The 27696-nt window shown below is 47.1% G+C and overlaps 1 protein-coding gene across 4 annotated transcripts in view; it reads right to left on the minus strand.

Annotated features, from left to right (window-relative positions):
• CCDC186 (coiled-coil domain containing 186) overlaps positions 1–27696 on the minus strand; it is a 603510-nt gene that overhangs the window by 286358 nt on the left and 289456 nt on the right. The gene's annotated exons all lie outside the window — the stretch shown is intronic.

A 27696-nucleotide genomic window follows, 5' to 3' on the forward strand; every position in this document is an offset into this window, starting at 1 on the left:
TGGTGTAATCACCCTTTGCTGTTGATATAGTATACCTATATCTAAACCTAAAATGGACACATATATTCCTATCAGTCACTCCTATGGCAGGCCTTATCAATCCTGAAGGCAGAGTGCTTGGAATTATGTGAGATGGTGCTCTGGCATGAGCTGAGCCCGTCTGCAGCTTGCGGAAGCAAGTCCTAATAGCTGTTCCATGATAACGCTATACCATATACTCTTAAGTGCATTATAATCCTCGCGGTTAAATGCTAACTTTGGTATAACATTATCAAAACATGTTGAGTAAGGTGTCATACGAATTGGAATACTACCCCCTCGCCAATTCTGGCGACGGGGGTAGCATTCCACCCTTCTAGAGGGACACGACATGTATGTAACTGAGAACCCCGGTTAAAGTTAACTCGAGCCTTGGCATCACAAAATGGATGCTGCCACCACAGACACAAGTCTGACCTCCTGCTGCTGGGAGTCCTTCCAGCGAGGGAGGCTTGGACAAAGGGTTTCCTGCCTTGGGAGGTGCTAGCACCACCCCAGACAGGATTTTGTGTATTGGATAGGACAGGCCTGAAAGGAATGAGACATGCCCGGGGCACACAAGGTGTCCTGTGCATATACCGGTTCAAACCAGTTGCTGGGGCATCCCTGCCCCAGCTCTGGATCGAAAACCGGACAAAGGATAGGGGGTGTAGCCACCCCCCTTCCTGGTCCCACCCAGGGGAGGGACCTAGTCAGTAGTGCAGCCTCCTTTAGGAGAATAAAGGTAGGAGCTGGTCCCATTCCAAATTAGATTATCCTGAACAACTTTACAAGAAGAAACTCTGGACTTCGACGTTCTGCTCCACAGAAGACTGAAGGATCTCCCTTGTGGACAAGGAGTGTCCACCCTGCAACTGCAGGCACCATCAAGCGTCCAGCGGCTTCCCTTTGTCGTCTTCCCTCGAGGATCCAGACTTCAGAGCCCGACGAGACCCGGATTCCCAGACCTCTCCGACCTCTACCTACATCTGCAGCACAGCTGAGATCCGTGGGTGCGACGAGACACGTGGGACCGGCCATCTTGAAAGAACCTGCACTTCGCTTTCAGCACGACTCCCGAGGTAAACTCGACCAAGTGCTTTGGGGACTGAGAAGCCCCAGCCCCGAGCAGCTCCTGCACCGAAGACCAGCCCTCCAGCATCCACGAGATCTGCGTGGGGCCCTTCTGCTTGTTTGCTGCTTGACGCGTTGTCTGGTCACTTGCCGGTTGGCTAGTGGCCTCCTAGACGACGAACTTTGAAACCTTCACTGCTGCTCTGGTTGCTCCAGACTGGCCTTTGCTCCCTTCCAAAAGAGGAGCACCCCGGACCCTCCTAGTCCACTCCAGACGCCGTTTCCACTCACCGCGTGAGTTGCCTTTGCCAAGGCCTGTTGACGCGATTCCGGATCCAAACCCGCCGACAGCGAGAGCCTGCGTGGGACAGCTCGTGCCTCCATCCTGGTCGTCGAAGACACCTCCTGGTCCACATGGCTGCAGAGACAAGCGTCCACTCTTCACCTGATCGCGACGACGACATCTGGTTCCTTACTGGTTCCACTCCAGTCACTGGCTAGTGACTTTGAACATTGTCCCCTCTGCTTTCAGGTCCTCTTCTTCACCGATCCACCCTTGGATCGCACCGGACATCTTCCTCCTGGTCGCCTGCAGCATCTTTTCTTCCAGGCTCCATAGACTTCAACGCGAGAACCCGACACACTGACACCTATGCACCCGCAGCCCGTGGATGAGGTAACAAGAGCATTTCGGTGCTCAAGGGTAGTTTAACTGTCCTAGTGTCCAGTTCCACAGTTGTTTTAGTCCTAACTAGTCAGGATTGTCCGTACTCACCTTTTACTTGAACTGTACTGTCCATAGACGTTGTTACGCATCTCGCGTGTGAGTTCACACACTGCACACGCGTCCCGTGGGCCTCCTATTACTTACCTAAGGTGAAGATAGCGTTGTCCTAGCGAACCTCCAGCCTCTGGGCAGCTCCATTTCCTCTATCGACTTTCACATTCCACTTACTTAGTATATGGTTTGTCGTGCCCCTAGGGCACCATTGTAATTTGTGCAACTTAAACGTATTTTTCCTAAGAGATTGTCATGTGCTTAGCCCTCTGACCTCATAAAGAGTTCAGAGGTGTTGTTATTAATAAATAGACTGTTTATTTTCATAACAACCTGTGTGGTGTCCTTTCATCTGGTATTCAAGGGGTTACATTGTGGTAAAACAGCTGGCTTCACATGCCAAAAGAGTTTAGCCTAAGACTGCTTTGTCCATGCTACCATTAGGATAGCTGGTCTATAAGGTTGACTTACAACCAATCACCATAAGTTTTGTTTGGACTGATACAAGGTGATCACTAGAACTAGTGAGCATCATATATCAGGCCAACTTCTCACATTGGTGTGCAGCAGTTGGGATTTGAGCTTGCTGTTATTTTTACCAAATATAATCTTGAACTATCAGTTGAAAGATCACATAGGTACTATAGGTACATATAACAAGCTTAGAAATACTCGGAGTTCTACTGAACCAGCTGTTGTAGTAGAAAGGGCCTAGCACACCCTGACTACAACTCTTAGCAAGGGATCAGTAGGAAACCCCATAGTGTAGGTAGGTGCATCACTTACACCTCACTAGAAAGCATGTCTACCCATGGAGAGTCTTCAGAGACTCCCCTAGTGGTTAGTGACCCTCCACAGGTCCTTTCCAGATATGCAGCTCTCAGTTTCCAAGAGATGAGACAATTGTGTACTTCCAGGAAATTGAAACAGGGTTCTAACCCTACCACTCCTTTTCTGTTAGGTCTCTTAGAGACATATGATGCTAGAAGGGCTTCTAACCCAGGCCCCTCTAATCCAGATGGGAGCATGCCCCCCTTAGAAGGTACTCGTGATGATCCAGACCTCCCTGAGACAAAGAATGTAGATGAGGAGGAGGAGGAGGAGGAACCATCTGGGGATGAGGCAGACAAAGGTCCTGTAGTAGTCAGTAGACTCACCAGGATCAACTTAGACATGCATAGGGAAGGAACTGGGGGACCCCCAGTGCTATCCTTAAGCAGGCCCAACTTTGGGGTCAGAAGAGATAGATCTCATTCTAGGGACTCCAATAGATCTGTGCACTCTAATGCATCTGCTCAGAGTAGAATGACTTCCCCTCAGAGGGGAGAGCATGAAGCAAAGATGAGGGAAGCTAATCTGAGAATTCAGAGGGAAGAACTTGCCCTTGCCAAAGAGAAGCTTGCCTTTGCTAGAGAGCAACAGTTGAGGGGGTAGTCCCCACTGGTGGCAGCAATATCCCTAGGGATAGAGAAAGGGGTTTTGATACTAGAAACCTGAGTAAAATAGTGCCCTCCTATAAGACAGGAGATGATATCCACAAGTGGATAACTGCTCTGGAGAGGGCCTGCAAAGTACAGCAGGTACCCCAGAGTCAGTGGGCAGCTATATTGTGGCTCTCCTTTGAAAGCAAAGGTAGAGATAAGCTCCTCACTGTTAGAGATGAGGATGCTAATGATTACCAAGTCCTGAAAACTGCACTGATTGATGGGTTTGGCTTAACAACTGAACAGTACAGGTTAATGTTCAGAGATACCCAGAAAACCCAGGCTCAGGATTGGACTGACTTTGTTGATTGTGCCACTAAGGCTTTGGAAGACTGGTTACTGGGAAGTAAAGTTACTGATTACACAGGATTGTATAATCTAATTATGAGAGAGCAAATCTTAAATAATTGTCAGAACCAGTTGTTGCATCAGCACCTGATTGACTCAGATCTGACCTCTCCCCAAGAATTGGGAAAGAAGGCAGACAGATGGGTCAGAACCAGGGTTAAGCATCAGAACCAGAACCAGGGTGGTGGCCAGAAGAAAGCAGACCAGAAGGGTAATAATGAGAATAAGCAAAATGACCAGAAGTCTTCAACAGGGCCCTAACAACCTAAGGAGGGTGGGTCCCAAACTTCCCAAAAGAAGAAGAATGATGGTCCTAAGAAACCATGGTGCCAATACTGTAAAAGTAAGACTCACTGGTTTAGTGAGTGCACCAAGAAAGGCCAAACTCCTACCACTACTGTCCCTAAGACACCTGCACCCCCTAGTACAGTTAGTAGTGGTAGTGTACCTCCCAAGGCGATAGTAGGGTTAACCCTGGGAACTGAGGTGGGTTCTGACTTAGTTAGAATACCTACTCAGGCAGTTCTTGTTTGTACTGGGGACATGGATATGACCCCTACTGTAAGTCCTAGTACTCTGGGCAAATACAGGCAAACGCCTTTGATAAATGGAAAGATGGCTCAGGCCCACAGGGATACATGTGCCAGTGTCACTATGGTGACACCAACATTTGTGGACCCTGACCAGAGCATGCTAGGTTCAGACTACCTAGTGACCAATGCTAGCAATGTCACTACCAATCACAGTATAGCAGTTGTTAATTTCTCCTGGGGAGGGGTAACTGGCCTCAAAAGGGCTGTAGTTAGTTCGGACCTCTCAGTAGATTGTCTTTTGGGCAATGATTTGGAATCCTCACTGTGGTCAGATGTGGAGTACAGGACTCGTGTAGAAATGCTAGGTCTCTCCTCACATGTCCTTGCTGTGACCAGGTCACAGGCCAAGAAATGCCCAGCTGAACAAGTGCTGGATCCTGGAAGAATGGACCAGACACTACCCAAGGGAAAGAGCAGTAGGTGTAAGGCTGAGCCTTCCCCCTTGCCTCAGGTTGAGGATCAGCCCTCTCAGGAGGCTGAGCCCAAGACCCCAGAAGGAACTGTCCTAGAAGAGCTTGAACCTGAACAGGTTGAGTTTCTTGGGACAGGGGGACCTTCCAGGGCAGACTTGAGACAGGCCCAGTTAGACTGTTCCTCCCTTGAACCCCTCAGACTGCAGGCTGCTGCTGAGGCTGCAGGGAATGCTGCAGGTGCCCATAAGGTATATTGGGATGATGGACTCCTATACTCTGAGGCAAGAGACCCCAAGCCTGGTGCTACCAGGAGGCTGGTCATCCCCTTGTCTCTTAGAGGTTTCCTTCTCACCTTAGCCCATGAGATTCCCCTCGCAGGTCACTTAGGCCAGAACAAGACTTGGGACAGGCTTGTTCCACACTTTCACTGGCCTCACATGTCTGAGGACACAAAAGAGTTTTGTCGCTCATGTGTCACCTGTCAAGCCAGTGGCAAATCAGGTGGCACAACAAAGGCCCCCCTTATACCACTACCTGTGGTGGGGGTTCCCTTTGAAAGAGTGGGGATTGACATTGTTGGACCAATGGACCCCCCCAACAGCATCTGGGCACAGATTTATACTGGTGATAGTGGATCATGCCACCAGGTACCCAGAAGCTATTCCCCTTAGGACCACTACAGCTCCTGCTGTGGCCAGGGCCCTACTTGCAGTTTTTACTAGAGTGCGGTTTCCTAAGGAGGTTGTCTCTGACAGAGGTACCAACTTCATGTCAGGATACTGGACTGCAATGTGGAAGGAATGTGGTGTAAATTACAAATTTACCACACCCTATCACCCACAGTGCAATGGGCTTGTGGAGAGATTCAACAAGACCCTCAAAGGGATGATAAAAGCGTTACCAGACAAGCTTAGGCGAAGATGGGACATCCTTTTACCCTGCCTACTGTTTGCTTACAGAGAGGTCCCACAGAAGGGGGTTGGTTACAGCCCTTTTGAGCTTCTATTTGGGCATCCGGTAAGAGGACCCCTATGTCTTGTGAAGGAAGGATGGGAGTTACCTCTCAAAAAGCCTAAACTTGACATAGTGGACTATGTACTTGGTCTCCGCTCCAGGATGGCAGAGTACATGGAGAAGGCATCCAAAAACCTGGAGGCCAGCCAAGAACTTCAAAAAGCTTGGCATGACCAAAGGGCTGTCCTGACTGTTTATCACCCAGGACAGAAGGTGTGGGTGTTGGAGCCAGTGGCCCCAGCAGCTCTCCAAGACAAATGGTCTGGACCCCATACCATCATTGAGCAAAAGGGAGAGGTCACCTACCTGGTGGACCTTGGAACTCCCAGGAGCCCTCACGGAGTACTTCATGTGAACAGGCTCAAAGCATTTGTTGACAGGGAGGACATGAGCTTGCTCATGGCCACAGATGAGGGGCAGGAGGAAGAGAGTGACCCTCTCCCAGACCTGCTCATTCAGAACCCTGATGATGGGTCAGTAGATGGTATAGTCTTTTCTGACAGCCTCTCTGAACATCAACAAGGGGATTGTAGACAGGTTCTTCAATCCTTCAGACAAACGTTTTCTCTGACCCCCAGTCAGACAAACTGGTGCAACCATGAGGTGGACACTGGTGACAGTCTGCCTATAAAGAGTAAAATCTACAGGCAACCCGACCACGTCAGGGACTGCATAAAGAAAGAAGTACAAAAGATGTTGGAATTGGGAGTCATTGAACCCTCAGAGAGGCCTTGGGCTAGTCCTGTAGTTCTAGTACCAAAACCTCACACCCAGGATGGTAAGAGAGAGATGAGGTTTTGTGTAGACTACAGGGGTCTCAATGCGGTCACTAAGACAGATGCCCATCCAATACCAAGAGCAGATGAACTCGTAGACAAATTGGCTTCTGCCAAGTTCTTGAGTACATTTGACCTGACAGCTGGTTATTGGCAAATGGTGGTGGTGATGCCCTTTGGTTTGAAAAATGCACCTGCCACTTTTCAAAGGTTGGTGAACCAAGTTCTCACTGGGTTGGATGACTTTTGTGCAGCATATCTAGATGATATTGCTGTCTTCAGCTCCACCTGGGAGGATCACCTGATCCACCTGAGGAAAGTTTTGGAGGCCCTGCAAAAGGCAGGCCTCAGTATCAAGGCTACTAAGTGCCAGATAGGGCAGAGTCAGGTTGTGTACCTGGGCCACCTTGTAGGTGGAGGCCAGGTTCAACCCTTGGAGAGCAAGATACATGCCATAAAGGACTGGGCTCCTCCAACCACCCAGACACAGGTCAGAGCTTTCTTGGGCCTGTCTGGTTACTACAGAAAATTTGTCAGAAATTATGGGTCCATTGTGACCCCTCTTAATGACCTGACAAGTAAGAAAATGCCAAAGAAAGTTCAGTGGACAGCTAGCTGTCAAAAGGCATTTGATGACCTAAAGCAGGCCATGTGTACTGCACCTATTCTCAAGAGTCCTGACTACTCCAAAACCTTCATTGTCCAAACAGATGCATCTGAGTTGGGTGTGGGAGCTGTTCTATCTCAACTGAATATTGATGGTCATGACAAGCCCATTGCTTTTATAAGCAAAAGGCTGACCCCTAGAGAGAAACGTTGGTCAGCTATAGAGAGGGAGGCCTTTGCTGTGGTTTGGGCCCTGAAGAAGTTGAGGCCCTACTTGTTTGGAACTCACTTCAAGATTCAGAGCGACCATAAGCTCCTCTTATGGCTAAATCAGATGAAGGGTGAAAACCCCAAACTTCTGAGGTGGTCCATTTCCCTACAGGGGATGGACTTTACAGTGGAGCACAGACCAGGGACTGACCATGGCAATGCAGATGGTCGCTCCAGGTATTTCCACTTAGAACAGGAAGACTCACCTGGTCAAGGTTAGTTTAATGTCCCTACATTTGGGGGGGGGGTTATGTAGGAGAGTGGGGTCTGCAATCCTATAGTCCCCCCAATTTTTGCTTTTTGCTTCACTGGTTTACGACTTTCCCTGGCTGTGGGCCTGCTAATCAGACCCACAGCCTAGCTGTTCTCTCTCTAAATTGACAACCATGTACCTTAGGTGTGCATTTACCAATTGGTACTGGGCCACCTTATCAGTCCCTGTACAGTGTACCATAGGTACCCAGGGCATAGGTGTACCCAGGGCCTACCAGGGGCTGAAGCATGTATTATGCCACCCCTGGCTGGCCATCTAAACAGACACAACTGGCTGCACGACAGCTGGGGCAAGGTGGTGTAATCACCCGTTGCTGTAGATATAGTATATCTATATCTAAACCTAAAATGGACACATATATTCCTATCAGTCACTCCTATGGCAGGCCTTATCAATCCTGAAGGCAGAGTGCTTGGAATTATGTGAGATGGTGCTCTGGCATGAGCTGAGCCCGTCTGCAGCTTGCGGAACCAAGTCCTAATAGCCGTTTCATGATAACGCTATACCATATTCTCTTAAGTGCATTATAATCCTCGCGGTTAAATGCTAACTTTGGTATAACATTATCAAAACATGTCGAGTAAGGTGTCATACGAATTGGAATACTACCCCCTCGCCAATTCTGGCGACGAGGGTAGCATTCCACCCTTCTAGAGGGACATGACATGTATGTAACTGAGAACCCCGGTTAAAGTTAACTCGAGCCTTGGCATCACAAAATGGATGCTGCCACCACAGACACAAGTCTGACCTCCTGCTGCTGGGAGTCCTTCCAGCGAGGGAGGCTTGGACAAAGGGTTTCCTGCCTTGGGAGGTGCTAGCACCACGCCAGACAGGATTTTGTGTATTGGGTAGGACAGGCCTGAAAGGAATGAGACATGCCCGGGGCAGACAAGGTGTCCTGTGCATACACCGGTTCAAACCAGTTGCTGGGGCATCCCTGCCCCAGCTCTGGCGCGAAAACCGGACAAAGGATAGGGGGTGTAGCCACCCCCCTTCCTGGTCCCACCCAGGGGAGGGACCTAGTCAGTAGTGCAGCCCCCTTTAGGAGAATAAAGGTAGGAGCTGGTCCCATTCCAAATTAGATTATCCTGAACAACTTTACAAGAAGAAACTCTGGACTTCGACGTTCTGCTCCACAGAAGACTGAAGAATCTCCCTTGTGGACAAGGAGTGTCCACCCTGCAACTGCAGGCACCATCAAGCGTCCAGCGGCTTCCCTTTGTCGTCTTCCCTCGAGGATCCAGACTTCAGAGCCCGACGAGACCCGGATTCCCAGACCTCTCCGACCTGTACCTACATCTGCAGCACAGCTGAGATCCGTGGGTGCGACGAGACACGTGGGACCGGCCATCTTGAAAGAACCTGCACTTCGCTTTCAGCACGACTCCCGAGGTAAATTCGACCAAGTGCTTTGGGGACTGAGAAGCCCCAGCCCCGAGCAGCTCCTGCAGCGAAGACCAGCCCACCAGCATCCACGAGATCTGCGTGGGGCCCTTCTGCTTGTTTGCTGCTTGACGCGTTGTCTGGTCACTTGCCGGCTGGCTAGTGGCCTCCTAGACGACGAACTTTGAAACCTTCACTGCTGGTCTGGTTGCTCCAGACTGGCCCTTGCTCCCTTCCAAAAGAGGAGCACCCCGGACCCTCCTGGTCCACTCCAGACGCCGTTTCCACTCACCGCGTGGGTTGCCTTTGCCAAGGCCTGTTGACGCCGATTCCGGATCCAACCCCGCCGACAGCGAGAGCCTGCGTGGGACAGCTCGTGCCTCCATCCTGGTCGTCGAAGACACCTCCTGGTCCACGTGGCTGCAGAGACAAGCTCTACACCTGATCGCGACGACGACATCTGGTTCCTTCCTGGTTCCACTCCAGTCACTGGCTAGTGACTTTGAACATTGTTCCCTCTGCTTTCAGGTCCTCTTCTTCACCGATCCACCCTTGGATCGCACCGGACATCTTCCTCCAGGTCGCCTGCAGCATCTTTTCTTCCAGGCTCCATAGACTTCAACGCGAGAACCCGACACACTTTGACACCTATGCACCCGCAGCCCGTGGGTGAGGTAACAAGAGCATTTTGGTGCTCAAGGGTAGTTTAACTGCCCTAGTGTCCAGTTCCACAGTCGTTTTAGTCCTAACTAGTCAGGATTGTCCATACTCACCTTTTACTTGAACTGTACTGTCCATAGACGTTGTTACGCATCTCGCGTGTGAGTTCACACTCTGCACACGCGTCCCGTGGGCCTCCTATTACTTACCTAAGGTGAAGATAGCGTAGTCCTAGCGAACCTCCAGCCTCTGGACAGCTCCATTTCCTCTATCGACTTTCACATTCCACTTACTTAGTATATGGTTTGTCGTGCCCCCTAGGGCACCATTGTAATTTGTGCAACTTAAACGTATTTTTCCTAAGAGATTGTCATATGCTTAGCCCTCTGACCTCATAAAGAGTTCAGAGGTGTTTGTTATTAATAAATATATTGTTTATTTTCATAACAACCTGTGTGGTGTCCTTTCATCTGGTATTCAAGGGGTTATATTGTGGTAAAACAGCTGGCTTCACATGCCAAAAGAGTTTAGCCTAAGACTGCTTTGTCCATGCTACCATTAGGATAGCTGGTCTATAAGGTTGACTTACAACCAATCACCATAAGGGTTGTTTGGACTGATACAAGGTGATCACTAGAACTAGTGAGCATCATATATCACGCCAACTTCTCACAGGGATGCTAACAGAACAAGCATTGGCGTAGCCAATAGGTCTCGCCTTTGGGACCTCGTAAGTGTTTAGCTAGAGTTATTGGTTTAGCCAATGAGTTTAAACTATGCTGTAGAGCAGTGTGATAGCTGACATTTTTTTCAGCCTGTTTTGAAAGGAGAGATAAACCGTAAGAAATTGTGTGTGTGTTTGTTGTTGATAGCGAGATAAAGTAAGCAAGAGCGAGAATTAGTGAAAGTGAAAGAGGGGGAATAGGTAGTGTGTGTTATATAGAGAGTGCGGCAAGTCCCTGTGTCTTCCCGTTGTTGGAGAAGCCAACTCTGGAACAGACTTTTGGGTATTTAGTTTCACTGCTAAGGGCAGTTGTGCAGATCGATGGGACTGACTTCAGTACATGGATAGGGCTGTGTAGGGTACTTGTATGTGGGCGTGCATTGGCTTTGCTGGAACCCGGCTCTCTTTTGCATGTGCCTGGACTTTTAAAAGAATGGGTGTGATATAAATAGAATAGAGTGTTGGGAACTGAAAAGTGGTTTAGTGTCCTCTGCCCCCCGGAACGCCCCCAGCCAACCCCCACCCCCATTATTAAGTATTCAATGTCTTGCCTGAAAGCATTATGGTAATAGACTCCTGAATCTCTTCATCTCTAATGGGAAGGTCCAGATCTGCCTTTTGAAAGTGACAGTGTCCTCATAGTGAGGTCATCCAAGTTTGGGTGTTGCATTTTTAGGGGTGGGGGCTGTTCAGTGTGGTAGAGACCTTAGTAGTAAGTGGCAAGGAGACCCCAATTGCCCATGAGTCTGACAGACTGCCTCCTTTATCTGTCTGTACTGAGGGAACGAATGTAAGGTCCACCTCTCTACAAACAGCCAATAGCGGAGTTTGCCTACCTTGTTCTCAAGATCGTAAACCTTGAATTCGGACACCATCGACCACAACATTCTACATGAAACCCTTACAAAAATTGTTTTTTTCCAGTGTGGTCCTTAAATGGATCAAACTATTTTTTTCAAGTAAAACTCCGGATATAGGGTTATCCTTGTTCTCATCCAAAAGCATACTTTTGAGCTGTGGTATCCCACCAAACGACAGAAGGCCAAGATGCTGTACCCTCAGGTGGGAAGGCGTGGGAACCTGTCACCCCCTCTATCTGAAGGAACCCTGGAGGTGCATAAGGCGACTAAACCGGGCAGTCACAGTAGCTCCCTGACACCTTTGGTCGAAGGAAAACAAGAAGCCCACGAGAAACCACAATCAGGATATGACCAGCTGTCAGCCAAACGAAGAAACAGCAACTCTAGACATATCAGAGAGTAACTCAATTGGCCTACTAAAGAAACCCAAATGCTTAAACATGTAGTCCACCCCACGAGATCCGAGAGCCCAAGCTCCCATAACCGAACCGAGGAAAAGCGAACTAGCACACCTCAACCAGCTCCTCTCTACCCAGAAATAATCATCCACAGGAGGGATCCAGTCATTTTACAACTACCCTCCTTACAATCAACCCCACTTCCCTCCCAAAGGCTACCTGAAGAAAGTCGTCTGGATGATTTGCAAAATAAAAAGCCAACCCCTGGCACACCCAGATGCTCTGTCAGTGTGAAACCGGCGAGGCCCACCAAGAGACAGCACAACGGTCGGAAGTTATGGACCCTCAAGAAGATAAAGACATTGTCTCATCCCAAGACTCTGGTCATAAAATGTTAGAATCACCAATATGGATCTCGTCCATTAGTTCAGCGAGCCCAGTATGTCAGCTCTTGCACTTACTGAGTCCATCCTCCTCTGAAATAGAAGTAAATGAATCAAACAAAGTATTGGAGCCTCAAAAGCTTAGGTTTGACTTTCCCTTGCTTGTCTCCACGCCATTTCTTGCCCCTCATGTGCAATCTAGTTATACCTGCTTTAAGACCTGCACAAGCTCGAGCCTAGGGGCAGTGCACCTAATGCCTCTTTGATGGTTACCAACAACAGCAGTGCCAGCAATAAAGCTCTCAATTTACAACAAGACCTAAACAAAAGTCTTCAAAAGAAACGACCCTTGTCAACTAGTAGCTATTTAGACACAAAATCACCTCCACCATATCCTCAAACTCAGGGCAGCGATTCTCAAAAATAGAATTCTGGCCTGGGGAGCCATTCTACAGAGACTTAATCAACAAGCATTGAAAATGCAATAGGTCTCGCCTTTGATTAAGTTAAAGCCATTTGCTTTGCAAATGGCATTGTATAGCTAAGCAAATGGCTTTAACTTAATAAAAGGCGAGACCTATTGCATTGAAAATGCTAGTTTTAGTTTTTATCATTGCCTCTCCTCCACCGTCTCTCCAGTCACGATGAATACATTTGCATGTATTGGCAGCCATCTTGGAGTATGTTCTATTTAATACAAAACCCATTCAAGATTGCCAAAGATGCATGTGCATAGGTCTGGATGCAGGTGAAAGAGTGCAACTGCTGGGCCTTTAAAGCCCAAATCTATTGCCTTTGCCAATGCTTGAGTGAGTGAGGCACTCTAATGTGAGGCTTTGAATGGCTGACTCTATAAAGATTGTCAGACTATATTCAGCAACATTCCTAAGAAATAATATAGCTAACAAACACAAAATTCGGATTTCTAATGGCCGAGCTCGAAAAAATTAGTCCTGGGGTCTAAAAATAAATATTTGCATTTTGTTGTGCAATTATACCAGATAAAAAACATAATGCATTAAAATGTGGATAGAATTAATGCCTGCCTTCTGAATGCAATGTTCTCTGGTAGAATTTGATCTAAACATAATTATAGGCATAAACAGCACCTGCATTCGTAAATGCCCATCGAATTGAAACTGAGGTCTAATGAAGTCAACGTACAATTAAAATGTATTTAGTAAACAAAGAATGCAAATGCTTATAATACATAGGTTTCAACTGCAAAAAACGTTAACATGAGTAAACGACACAGTGTTCATACTGGATTGAAATGCAAGACGCACTTACGGAAGCAACTAAAAACTAAACAGCCCTAATAAACAGAATTGAACTAAATGAAAATAAAGCGGCAGACCGTCAACTAAAAGAACGCGGCGGAGTAACATGAAACCCACCACAGTGAAGCGTAAACAGCAAACATAGTCAGCTTACACCAATTTTACTGAGTAGCTTCTCTGGGGACTATGATGTGAATGTGTTTATCTCACTTTCTATTGTGACATATATATTATCATGCACATATAATTGCATAGCTTAGCAGCTGCGGTGTGATGTGAGTAACACAAATCATTCACTTAAACGTGTGAACGCATTCGATATACTAATATCTCTCAGCAGGTCTTACTGAAGGGCTCTCCTGGTTTCTTTAGATTACATGGAACAAATGAGGCAATTACTATGACAGGTATAAATGATTTCATGTGTTCGGATTGGCCCAATAGCAACTTGGTAGTGGATGGCTGCGCTGCGCTAGCAAGAAAGAGGAGGAACCCAGAAAGCTGTAGCGCGCTGAGAAACGGTAGAGGCAAAGGAAACAAGAATCCCAGAACACCTGGCGAAACCGAAAGCACTGCGAAACGGCATTTTAGTTGCTAGGACAACAAAATGGCTTTGGGCTGTCCACAGTCTAACAGACATGCGCATGCTGTTTGCTATGGACAAATGGCAAGAGCAGCCATTTCTGTCCAGGCAGACGCGTGCATGAAAGCCCTCGGCACAATCGATTCCAAAAGGTACTCGCAATAATAAGAGCAGCGCATGCACTGCTTTCGCCAGGCGAGACTTAAAAAACGTGTCTAAACTTCCTGAGATTATCAGAAACACTTTTAGATGGGAATGGTAGTGATAAATATGCCAGAAAACTGCATATTCTTCGTTTTCACTACTGACAAGTTTACCACCATATTTGGCGTTTCTTAAATGACTAACATTCAACAGAGAAAGATTCCTGTGGCCCCACCATAACGTCTGTCAAAGTTAGGATGCAATTCTGTCAAGAATGGTGTTGGATCAACATTTACAGCAGTTATCTCCACGAAAGACAAGTTTGAAAAGAGAGATACATTTACACTAAAATATAAGAGTGGTGTCCCAAATACACTTGGAAAACCTCTGCAGCCTCTTATAGCCAAAAGACTTGTGGGACGGATAGCCACTGATGTCAAAGAATAGCAACAAATCAGCCATCCAAAACAAGCATAGGTAGATTTTCCACAAGAACCCCTCTTTAACCCAATTGCTATCGTGGTGGTAGAGCTCACCATCCCAAAAGGGCTTATAGAAACCGACCTGCAGCACTTGAAGTCATGCCCTAATTTCTTTATTGTGTCCATAAAGGCTACGATGCAATTTCAAGTTATTGGTTTAACACGCTTTCAAAACCAGACAAAAGAAGGGGATTCTCAAAATATTAATATCCCTGTGTTGGAAAGGCGATCCCAGGGGGGACAGAAGGTGTCTGACTGCCCGCCCGAGACCCACCTTTCGGTATAGAATAGGCCGAGCGCCGTAGGGAGGCCTCCTGGGCGAGGCTCCTCTCCTACAATCGTAACAGCTAAGCAATCACACTACTTACAGATGGACACCACACAGGAGGAATATTCGCAAGAATCTTTATATAAGCAATTAAGGCACGTTCTTGGCAGGATAGCAGGCAGGTATCGAGGGATCCGTAGAGTCTTGGTTTCGGGGATAGGGGGTAGCGGGACAGTCTCGGCACCAACTGGTGCGTGAATAGTTCAAGGGGTCAGGCCGCGACAGCGTCAGCAGGGCCTCGAAGGTGGTTCAGCTTGGTCAGGCCGCGACAGCGTCGGCAGGGCCTCGAAGGTGGTTCAGGTAGGGTAGGCCGCGACAGCGTCAGCAGGGCCTCGGAGATGGTTCAGCTTGGTCAGGCCGCGACAGCGTCAGCAGGGCCTCGACGATGGTTCAGCTTGGTCAGGCCGCGACAGCGTCAGCAGGGCCTCGAAGATGGTTCAGCTTGGTCAGGCCGCGACAGCGTCAGCAGGGCCTCGAAGATGGTTCAGCTTGGTCAGGCCGCGAAGGCGTCAGCAGGGCCTCGAAGATTCCAGGTGCAAGAGTTCGGATCAGGATCAGCCGCGACGAGGTCAGCAGGGCTTCGACTCCAAGATACAACTGAAGCCCTCATCCGGGGCTGGCCCAGATATAGGACTGGAGTCCTTTGATGTCCGGACCCTCGCGCCTGGGGGTCAGAGGGGCCTGGATGAAGGTGTCCAGACACCCAGCAGGGGGGTGGAGCCAGCGCCCAGGGAGGCTGGAGGGCGATTGCTACCAGGCGTCCGGGGACAGCTGGAGGCCCATCGAAACTCCCCTTCTCCGGGATCCGCCAAGTGGCCAATCAACCACCTGGGAGGACCTTGGTGCCTCGATGTCGGGGCTTGCTGGGCCGGGCCCAGGGAAGGCTGTGGCCACGTGTTCGGGACGTGATGGCCCCAAGATGGCGTCGGGCCGGACATGGTGGCCTGGCATGGGCGACCGTCCGGCAGCGTTGTTGAGCGGGGACCGCCGGGGTACCAGGAAGGGGGAGAGCCGTAGGTTGCCGGGGAGGCTGCTCTCGCCGAGGGTTCGTGAATGCTCGTATCAGGGGGGTCGATAGTAGGTTGAGGGAGGGCCGAGGTCGTCCTGGGCCCAACATGCGGGAGGGGTCGGACCGGGCCACGAGGCCGTGTCCAACACCCTGGATGATAATTCACAACTGGCTACTAAGCTCCTGTAAGAAGTACAGAAAGGAGCCAGAGCAGCGGAATCAAGGTGTGACCTGAGAGTCAATGTGGCCCGAGAGCTGAAATAAAGGCAGAGCAGCAAGCTTGAACAGAACCAAAGCATGTGGGAGTGTAGAAGAATTAATGTACTGAAAGAGGAAGCTGCATCTGGCAGGAATCCAGAGGTAAGGAACCTAGTATGCCTACAGAGCCAAAACAGGAGTACAGTCAGTATACAAACACACACAGAGCTGAAGACGGACAGTAGGGAAACTCCTAGGATAAGGAAAAAGAAAGGGGCAAGGAAAGACAATAATGGAGGGTAGGACCGGCTCCACTAGAAATAAACAGGAAGTGAGGAGTTCAAAGTAGAAAGAGTGGTCACTTTGTGTAATCACATTGAGCCCAGCACTGGGGCCGAGGAAATTTAGAGAATTACATCTTTTCAAATTCCATTACTCCCTCTTAAAGTTTTTCAGGATTTGTTTTATTTTGACAGTTGAGCAGGTAGTGGCTCGCATATCTCTTTGGCACCAACATCAACGTTATATGAAGCTAAAACGAGGAAGGCTGTACATTTCTGGAGGGTTTCTTCTCAGACAACTCTGGGTGAGAAGACACCATGCTGGTTCCAGGGGTATTCAGAAGCATAAGGAGCCCTTGGAAGAGCCAGTCAATACTACGAGGAGCAAAGAGGTATTCCCGAAGTGGTGAAGCTGTGATAAAGAGGGAACTGTTCCACACCAACTCTGAGCTCTCAATGGGTATCTGCACCATGCAGTTTAGGTTTTATGGGTGTGGCTAGAGACACACGAGTCTTCCTGAACTGCAAAAAGGGCTGGTCAGTTCCATGCCTGCACATCTCACAATTGCTCACAAAATCTTGATGAGCTTGGAAGCATAAATGGCAACCCTCTCCTATTCCTTCCTGTTTTGCGTGCTTTGTGTCTGCATGATTCTTTTTCAAGAGAATCTACAAATGTTAATTTGCCTTGCCATTATGTAATCATTAGTCAAGTTACTTCGTAATTCTTGCAGATTTCAGGAAGACTAATGACCAAAGCGACTTGGTGAATTTACACTTCCCCATTGTGAAGTGTTATTTCGACATTTCTGAAAGTGATCAATGGATAGATCTTCAGAACAAGTAGATTTAGAAACTAAAAGAGGAAGTGCTTTCTCATTGCAGGAATTGCTTCATAAGGAGCACAGGTCACCCACAGAAGTATCTGAAAGACCAGCCAATGCAAGGTAGATGAGAATAGGCTTGCTCAGTGGCGGTTGGCGACATTTGAAAGTGGTGTGGCGTAAAAGTTAATATAAATGTTATGTAGCAAGAGCATGAAGTGTACCAGCCAGACCATCAAAGGGTGTTTGAGGGTTCTGCCCCAGAGAAAGTTTTGAAATGAACAGTGGCAAATTGTACATTTTAAAGCAGATTTGAGAAAGGAAGGTTTATAAAGCAATTGTGAATGTGTAGTAGTGTTGAAATATTTAAACATCAAAAACTACTCCATTTTTTACTGCATTAAATACATTCAATAGATATTGTAATGAGCAACTTCTGCAACTGAACATAAGTACTCTGAAACTACAGAAATGCAGAACATAAGCAATCTGATGATTTGGCAGCTATAAATAAACAGTTTGATCATAGTGCAAAACCTGCCATTGTGAGCAGATGTGCACCAGCAAAGAATGATTAACAATTAGTTAAGACCAGCGTCCTAATGTTGAGTCAACTGTGGAGCTGGAATGTAGTCCTACTGGAGTGTGTAGAGCGAAAATAAACATGCACAATGCTACACAGCCCTGAAAAATGAAAATCGTGTCTTGAATATTAGATGGTGACATTCATATTTGAAACAATTGAATTTGCCTTGTTTAGGTTGATAATTGTCAATTAATAATTAAAAGCTAAAAAAGCAAATTCAATTGCTTCAAATGTGAATGTCACCAATTAAAATTCATACCAGAATTCCCTTCCTCTTTATTTCGCTCTAAACACACCAAGGAGGAACATATTCTATCTCACAATTTATGATTTCCCCAAAATTAAAACCATTTATTTATGGAGCTTTTGGTTGCGACAATCAACGGTTACCTGGCTTGGACAAATGCCAGGCACCATCCTAAGTATTAATACAAATGAAATCTCTTAGCTTCCCAAGACTCTATAGCCTGCAATGTTTATGCTGCCTGTGGGCCATATACAGAGCACGGCTCTTTTATCCCGTGCTCAAGACAGCGCAACCATGTCAGATATACACAACCCTGGCACTAAAGAAATATCTCTGCGCAATGAGACATTGATTAGATCATAGTAAGCAGCGTGTACACCAGGAGCCGTGGAGCAGCCAGAGACCAGTGCCTGGGGTGCAAGCTTTTGCAGTGTTGTTATACCCGAGTGGACACAACACAACACCCATTGTATAAAGCTCTCTGCAGTTAGACCTAAAAGTGTGTTTTCCACCTCTCATGATTCTCTGGTATAAACTTCCATTCTGGTCCGCCACGCAGTAATTAATAGTTGAGGGCTTTGCGGCTGGCTGTGTGACAGAGAGATATGCTGTGCATGAAGGAAACAGAAGGCCTGCCTCCCATATTTTGTGGACCTACGAGAAGGAGTTTTTAAGCGGCATTTAAATTCCTGCGAAGGCAGGGGCAGCTGCATTCCTCAGGATAACTCCCCCTCTCAGTGCACGTTGCATACTGTTATATTCAAATCATAAATCTTCTTGTTTATAGTAAGATTCCAGTTGATCGGATCCCCTTTGTCAAAGAAATGCACACTGCCAGGATTAACTGAAAAACACACAGGAATTCAATAGTAACCACGAAGCTAGAGCGATAGAAAGAAAAATAAAACAAGTTGTACAATACACATGTCATCACATCAGACACTCACGTATTAAGTCGACACTGCACAAAAACACTAACCGTACCATAACTGGTTTACACCCAAACAATACCTGTTCCTAACGTGTTAAGATACCGATAGAGAATGAAAAAAACTAGATAACACCAAAAAAACAAGTACCTGGAAATCGCTGGAGTTCCTGGCAAGCCACCGGCCCGATCTGGCGCGAAATCCGGAAGTCCGGCAGCGTCATGCTTGTTGTGGGGCGGGACTTCCGCCATAAGCCCGTGCCCACGAAGTGTATCGCCGAGATGGAAGTGGTAACGCGGGGCTCCCATGCCGGAGGGGGAGCCCGGCGGTGGCGGCAGAAAAGTGGTGAGCCACGTCAATGGTGGCGGAGGAGATGACACCCGGTGAGTGGGACTTGGTGCCTTGGGGGCTCGTGCACAGGCTGGGGCGACTGGTGCGTGTGTGCGCGGCCAGGGCGGCTGGTGCGTATGTGGGCAGCTGGTGCGTGTGTGCGGGGCGGCTGGTGCGTGTGTGGGCAGCTGGTGCGTGTGTGCGGGGCTGGGGGCGGCTGGTGCGTGTGTGGGCAGCTGGTGCGTGTGTGCGTGGCTGAGGGTGGCTGGTGTGTGTATGGGCAGCTGGTGTGCGCGCGTGCGACTGAGAGGCATGGCTGACTACCTGAGATGTGCACGGCTCGGGAGGCGGGGCTGGGCATGCGCGTCCACAAGGTGCAATCGGCGCTCGTGCCCCGGTCTGTGGTCCCTTCAGAGCTAACTAGGCAGCAATAGGTCTTTCGCTGACGCGAGACCTAAAAAGGAGGGGGAGGAATAACTGTCCATTCAGTTCCCCTGGTTAAGGTACAAGAAATCAAAAAAGGGGGGGAATGGACACTTGTAACCGCGTTACCTTGGTTATACTTAAAAAACCCTCCTAAACGCGGTGATTTAGTTGTTAAGGTCGGTATATCTTTTTCTCCGCCCGACACACGCGTTATGGCATAGTCATAGGGTTAGTTAAATGTGCAGTATGCCTACCTCAACCTGAGGTAACCTCTGGTCCAGCGCCGTAGTGTCCAGAGATAGTAAGGTGCCCACAAAAAGTATTAAGTTTAAAAAGGATAAGCTAACATCAAATAAGAATTTTAATACAAGTGAGATGTTGCTTGTCAATAAAATAGAGGAGGTATACCAAAGGACAGAGTTACTAGGTCCTATTATACCACTTGAAAAATCAGTCAACATGTTTCTGCTCCTCCTCGCCCAGCCGGGTCTGTAGAGCACTCGTCAGGGCGTTTTAAAAAAGTTTGTTAGTTGTTAGTTTGTTAGTACTTACACTATTTGTGCAGTGCTTACTGTGGGTATTTTGTTCACCACTTTTCTATTGTTCTCCGGGGGCAGAGCCAGCACAAACGACGGAGAGTCTCCATACTGCGGCCTGCGATATATAAAATATCCATGCCCCGCTGACGACTGGTCGACAAATATGTGAGGTACAATGAAAACTCAAACAATAGAAAAGTGGTGAACAAAATACCCATTGAGCCATTCTACATACCAGCTACGCACAAGGTTGAGGTACTGCTCGCAGTCACTAACCAAGCCTTGAACTCAGTGGCTAGTGCTGCTCACATGCACACAGACAAACTAGATGCCCAAATAAATATCTTACACTTGGTAGCTGATTTAATAACTAGAACTGACACTAAGCTTGATCAACTAAACTCCTTGATACGCAGAGCTCAAAACAACGTAGGGCTAAATCAAAGTCAAAGTAACAGTGGATGCAGTTGCAACCTGATACTAAAAAAACTAGAAACGCTCACGGAAGTAATGCCCTCTCTATTTGAGGACCTGAAGAATGAGGCATGTAGGCGGGCGCAGAAAACCGCTTCTGTCCCACTATTTCAAACCCAGCCTCCACATCGGCCCACCTTAAGAAAGGAACGTTTTTATAGCTTTGAGTATCTAGGAGGTAGCATGACCAACTCCAGGACAAGATATCAGACGCAAGATTGTGATCCTTCTGATGCTCATGAGCAGAAGATCACTATTACACAAGAGCACCGTCAGAAGCTTGTAAGCCGCCGGAAATCAAGACCATGTACAGGTGCGCCTACAACGACAAAGATTACAAATCCATGCGAGATAAAATATCTATCACTCGCAAGGAATACAGGAAGGCAAGGTTCACCTCTCAGAGGATGAAAGAAGAACACCATTAACACTTTAGGTGTTAAGAATAATAAAAATGAAGCAATCATAGCCCAATATATAGCATTCAGTCCACATTAATCTGTTGACCTATAATTGACTTCACCGACGCAACCAGGCAGCAGAGAGAATACAAAATGAGCAGTTCCGGTTTCAAATCTAGCGCTCTGCAAAGTGCTGCACTCATCCTCACTGTTCGTGCTCTGTGATGCCAGGCCCGATTTCTCATAGCTCAGTCTTGAGCTTTTACTTCCATGAATCCTTCGGCTCCCACCAGTTGGAAATTCCGTGTCTCCTACGGCAGCTACCAATAATAATTCCAAGTCACCCTGTTTGTGAAGAAGTGTCGACAGCATCAATGGCTGCTGTGATTCATCAGCACCCTTCTTCGACCTATCAACGGCCACAGGAGAAGGAGCTGTATTGTACAGCTGAATATTTCCAGTCTCTCAAGCCATGCCTTTCGGCCCACGAGTCTAATTGCTAAGATCACTAGACAGTTACGCACTGAGAAGGCCTGACCCATTTCCGTTCCAGTCTATGTTAAAGTTTGGCAGAACGAGCGAATGAGAGTACTAGCAGAACAGACATGGTGAAGCATTTGGAGGGGACTGACTTATTCTTGTAGGTGACTGCAGAAGAAAAAGCATTAGTGCAAATTGCTTAACTACTGGGACTGGGTACCCGATAGGTTGATAAACATTGCCAGGTGAGAGTGTGATCTTGGCAAAGTACATGCAATCTTTATTTGTGAAAGTTACCTTTGTTATGGTCAGTAAGTGTGAGCACTGTATGAGCATCTGACCACCGTTCCTCATATATGTGCAGGCACAAAATGGATTTTACAGGTCTGTTTCATTCTAGCGCTTTGGAGATGCTTCAAGTATAGTAACTTGAGAGGGCTAATGTTACTTTTTTTTACCTGATTTAATGAGCGATTGTTGTAATAGTTTACCTGATTATCTGAAATGCAACTTATTTTTTTTCCCTGGGTGGTGCTGATGTTTTCTCATAAGTCAACTGTGTGGAATAGTACTTCATTAGACGCAGTTAAGGAAGAGAGGGTCATGAAGAGTTTAGCTATGTTATTTAATTTAATGTATTAAGCACAATTGTTACCATGGATCAGGGTGTCATGATGCTAAACACAATGTAGACCAGCCCTTGCTAGGTAGGAAATTAATAAAGTGCTATCTTCCCATTATGTATGGTCCGTGTATTGTGCAACACTATAAGCAGTTACTGAAGTATTTATAGACCTGACAGGTCACTTTATTGCCATTTCAGAGCAGAACAGCGTATGTACTGGGCCCACATTCTGTACGTATATACTTGAATAAATGGGAATATGTTAATATTCGCATTTTAAATAAAACAATTTATGCAATTATAGTTAAGCCTAGATAAAAGTCGTGAACTATAACCACAAACTGGACATCTACAAGATTTAAACATTTCGATATCGGTCCACCACATCACGGAACAACCCTGAAAAGGCAATACATTCACCTTTACTGCTTTTAGGCATCCTGGACTAAATCATTTGCTAAACAGATTTGGCTGTGCAAATTGAGTTTTGGATTCTAGGAACAAAATGCATTCACCTGCACAAGAAGGTATTGGTGTTGGCAACTGGTAATGGCACAAAAGGTGTTTTATTAAGCTGAAAATGATAACATTTTTTTTCCGTTTATCAGTAATAAATTTTGCTTGATGGAGAAAACTTAAAGTTGGTTTTGCCAATGTTTCTTTCATGACACTCAAGTTATAAAGTGTTTGGTATTACTATTTAAATCGAAGTTTCACAACAGCTTTACTACATAACGATAACGAGAATAGGTTTAGTATAAAACTACAGCTGTGTTTTGGTTTTATGACCACAAAAAAAAAAATACATACAGATTAACGGGTAAAATTTATAACTAGAAGCAAATGAGTTGAAGTTCATAAGTTATTTTTCCATGAAAAGCTTTGAAAGCACAACAATCTAGATTATTTAACACAGACATATTTTTAGGGCTGTTAACAGTAAGAAACAAATGTTCCAATAAGTATGTTCAGGCGGCATGGCTAGAAATTGTATTATCCACCAAAAGGACTAATGTACACGACCCACCAACTATATTTGCGAGGAGGGGTAGTAAAATCCCACCACAAAATGTATAATCTAAAGAGGCTCCCAATTAATATTATCCCCCCCCCCCCCCACCCACCTCAAAAAACCCACAGAGGCCCTTCAAATTAATATTTTGTGTCCCTCTAGGAAACTCTGAGACCTTGTATGCAACTGATTTTCACAATTAATGATACACCAGAGGCAAGGGAACATTTCCAAAATACCATGCTTTACATTAGAAACTGGATGAACAACAACCAACTAAAACTTAACTCCGATAAAACAGAGTCTGTCGTCATCAATAATAAACTCAACCACTGGAACCCATCGTCTTGGCTGAGAAAAATGGGCTCCCCCCATACCAAAGAAAACAGTAAATTGTCCGGGAATTCAAATTGACGAAAAATTTTCCGTGAAGTTACAAATAGCAGCAATGAGGTCCTCATGCTTTCTTCAACTTAGGCGAATAAGAAAGATCAGGAAATAGATCTCCATGGAGGCAATCATACAAATAGTCAATCGCATTAATTTTATCCAAAATCGACTATGCAAATGCCCTTTACCTAGGACTCATGATAGGCCTTAATAATAGAATTCAAACGATTCAAAACCAGGCAGCTAGACTGGTCTTTCAACAACCAAGGCACCGTCACATCAAACTATTGATGAAGAAATTGCACTGGCTTCAGGTGGAACAACGGGCCATCTTTAAATCAGGTTGATTCATCCATAAATCACTCCACAACAAAAGGCCAAAGTTTATATTATCAAGAATTCAGAGTTACACCCCTACGCTCAATCTCAGATCATCCCAGCTACACCTCCTAATGGTACCAATATTTAAGCGGAAGAGGATGGGAGGGGTGAGGTTCTCAGTGATAGGACCCCAAGTATGGAGCTCACTCCCAGCAGAAATTAGACTAGAAGTAAACTATATGAACTTCAGGAAGCATTTGAAAACTTGGCTGTTCACACAAGCTTACAGCCAATAATCTGTGCCGTTGCTACCTTCTTTACCCTAGCACCAAGAAGACTATGGTGAATGTGCGCTCTATAAGTTGGTTATAACATAACATAACATTAAGTAAAAGTGAGTTGATGGGAATGATACATCCCCGTACACAGCATTTATGTACAGACTTCTTGTATATGAAACTCATGTGGGATCAGAAATGCAAAAAAAATGCTTGAAACAAAAAAAGCCTCAAGGAATTCAGTGGAAGGGTAAATTGCAACTACAATATTGGGTGAAGCCATATTTTAGAGAGCTGTATTAAATGTTTATATACATTTATAGTATCTGATTTCAATTTTGCACTAGAAATCTTTATCTGTCAAGAATGAATCTGCGCAGTCTTTAGACCTAGACTGTGTTAGACCCAATTATTGTACAGATTGCTTCCAACAATTCAACTGGCCTGATTCGTAAGCAGTAATAAGAAAAAAACAGTAAACATCTGTTAGGATAGAAAACTCCGCTGCATGATGACGGACGTACACCCCTGACCATAGTACCACAGCTGCATGGATATCTGGATACATGCCACTGATTTCCGATCATGGGAGAAAACAAATCGTGAATGTGCGCCATGACCTAGGCCCTTTCTCCTTGTAATGAGGTATTGGGAGGGGAGCACGAAGCGCTATACTCATAAGAGTAGTGTGCTACTGCCATTACCTGGAGTTAAGTGAGACTAGCTCAGTTTTGAAAGCATACCAGTTTTATGTTTAGTAGTGATCGATTGTATGAACAGGCATTTTTACCTGTGTCATTAGAATCGTGCCTACCAGCCCACTCGTAAAGTTCCAAAAGCTTTCTACTTAAATCACACTTGGCCTACATGGTTAATGTGTGTAGCACCAGACAGCATGTCATACTTGTGTGTGCATGCTGGGATGTTTGTGTTGATGTGCAGAGCACACAGCATGAAGGCTGATAGGTTCCATTTTGGAAGCCCAGGGTCTGGAAAGACTAGTGTATGTGAGGACTGCAACCCCCATACAGGAGATATGGATTGCGGACATTCCTTAAGGCTGGGGTGGGAACACGCACATTAAAGGATGGGCCAATAGAGCATTCTCTGTGCACATTAAAGGTCTTTTTGATTCCAGGAAAAGTTGCTGTTCAGTGGGGCCTGGGCTCAATGTCCGGGATCTGGTGTGTCTGATGAACAAGTTACTTATCTTTGGTAATACTCATCTGGTAGAGACTATCTTGCCACAGATTCCTTATCTTGGAATATTCCCCAGGCATCAGCCTGGATCCGAGAAATCTTGAGCAGTACCCCTGTGCGCTAGTATGTGGTATTGAACAACGGCTCTGCGTCTGCAACGCTGGATGTGGAGTGTGCGTTGTCTATAACGGCGCCAACCCAGTTCCCCAACATCAACTTGTATTCGTGATTATTTCGGAGTCAGAAGCACAGAGCCACATTAGACAGCTGATCAGCCAGTTTGCAGATTCTAAGGGTCTACAAGGATCCTTTTAGGTAGAAAAGTCCAGTTTGCAAACTGAGAAAGATGGGGGAGGGACAGTAAGGAATCTGTGGTAAAGTCTCTTCCAAATAAGACGTTACCGAAGGTAAGTAACTTACTCATCTAATACAGACTTGTAGCCACAGATTCCTTTACTTAGAATAGATACTAAAGCAATACTCCTCTGAAATGGGCAATCTAACTGTCTCAGACCAAAAAGTCCTGGAGAACAGAACGAGCAAACTGCCCATCGCGATGGACCAGACTGTCATGTCAATAGTGCTTGGTAAATGTGTGCAAGGACACTCAAGGCAAGGATGCTTGGAACACCCAAGGGGCACTGGTGACCACAAGCTGATGCAGCAGATGCAGCTTTGGCTGTGGTGGAATGAGCCTGCATGCCCTCCATGTGCTGTTTTTTGTCTAAGCAGATCTTGGTGAAAAGTACAATCTATCTGGAGGTGGTCTGCCTCTCACTGTTTTCCCCTTCCTCGTTCCAAAGAACTCTACAAAGATTTGTGTGGGAAGAAGTTGATGTATGGAGGGTTAACAAAAAGCCTGTACATTGCTGACCCTCCTCGTCGATGTGATGGCCACCAAGATGACTGTCCTGATCGTCAAAAGTTGTAAAAGGCATCTGTGCATGGGTTCAAAGAGGGAACACATCAAATAGGTTAAAACTAAGTTAAGTTCCCATTGGGGCATAGCACAAGGTTTGGGAGGAAACGTGCGGAGGACTTTTAAGAGAACGTGGCACAAAGGTCAACTTAAACAGGGAGGGTGGGGTGTGGTTTCGCTGCAAATCATCATGCCGCGGCCCCTCCGATCTACCACATAGATCCGGTAAAAATATCTGACTGAGAGGTGCAGAATCTCTCATGGGACCATAAGTGATGCCCAACAAAGCTTCCCCGGGCAAAATCGGAGGCAGTGGACCGGAATGTGTTGTCCGGCAACTCTGGGCCTGCGGCTGGAGAAGCCGGGGCCTCAATTATTGGAGCGGCCGGCTAGGAGGAGGAGGACGTGGGCGCGACCCCCCCCACCCTCAGGGGGGTCGGCGACATTGTAACAAGCGGCCTCGGAGCCGCCCGGGAGCCCCCACCCCCCACAGCTGTGACACTCCTGCCTGTGCTCGAGCTTAAGAACTGCAGCCCCGGGCGAGCGGGTCCACTACGACACCCGGACAGCGCACGTCTGTGCTGGGGCCCAGAACTACTGCTGGAGGTATGCGGGAAGGCCCCGGGACACAGTCGATGTGGCCTTGATCGAACCTGGAGCCGCGTGATTCTGCTGATGCCCCACAGAGTTGCTGATATACTTAAAGCCTGATTTGCCAATGCGAACACTAAGGTGTGTTGTGTGGTGCCCGTAAGTGACTGTCCCTAATGTCTCCTCGCCATGAGGTGGGGCCTAGAGCTGGATGGTGATTGCGATTTTGGGGAGTAGTGAACACAGCAACATTGCAGCTGCGCCCAACGTGCTGGAGACTGCAGGGGATCTGCAAGGCTCCACAGGGCAAAACTGGTGGTGAGGTGCATCCCTGCAGTAACTGGGCGGACCCACTGTGAGAGCGGCCGATACTTATCCTTAACCTGAGCCCATTGACTGGGACGTCCCCAGAGACTGGCGGCGAGAGTGTGAATTTTTGCTGTGTGCTTTTGCAGTGGTTCATGGGGGGCATGGAGGAGTGTGCTTGGAGCGCTCTCTCTGCTATGATTGTGTCACTGAACCTGACTGCTTGGGCCACGTGAGGTGATCCACCCTGTTTCCCCATCTTTCCTTGACACACCGATGGCCCTTGGTTCAGCCTCGCAGCAGATGCCCCCCTGCTCCTCGGAGAGTGTTTAACAGCTGGCAAAGTCCTGGACCTTGGCAACAGATGGTCAGAGTGACAAATTGATAGCCTGTGACTGAGTCGCTCTCTGAAACCAACACAACCAGCGAAGGTCTCCGCGATAGCTGCGGGCGG

Source organism: Lissotriton helveticus, chromosome 5_1 (genome assembly GCF_964261635.1).
Source record: "Lissotriton helveticus chromosome 5_1, aLisHel1.1, whole genome shotgun sequence".
In the NCBI taxonomy this organism is placed as follows: Eukaryota; Metazoa; Chordata; class Amphibia; order Caudata; family Salamandridae; genus Lissotriton; species Lissotriton helveticus.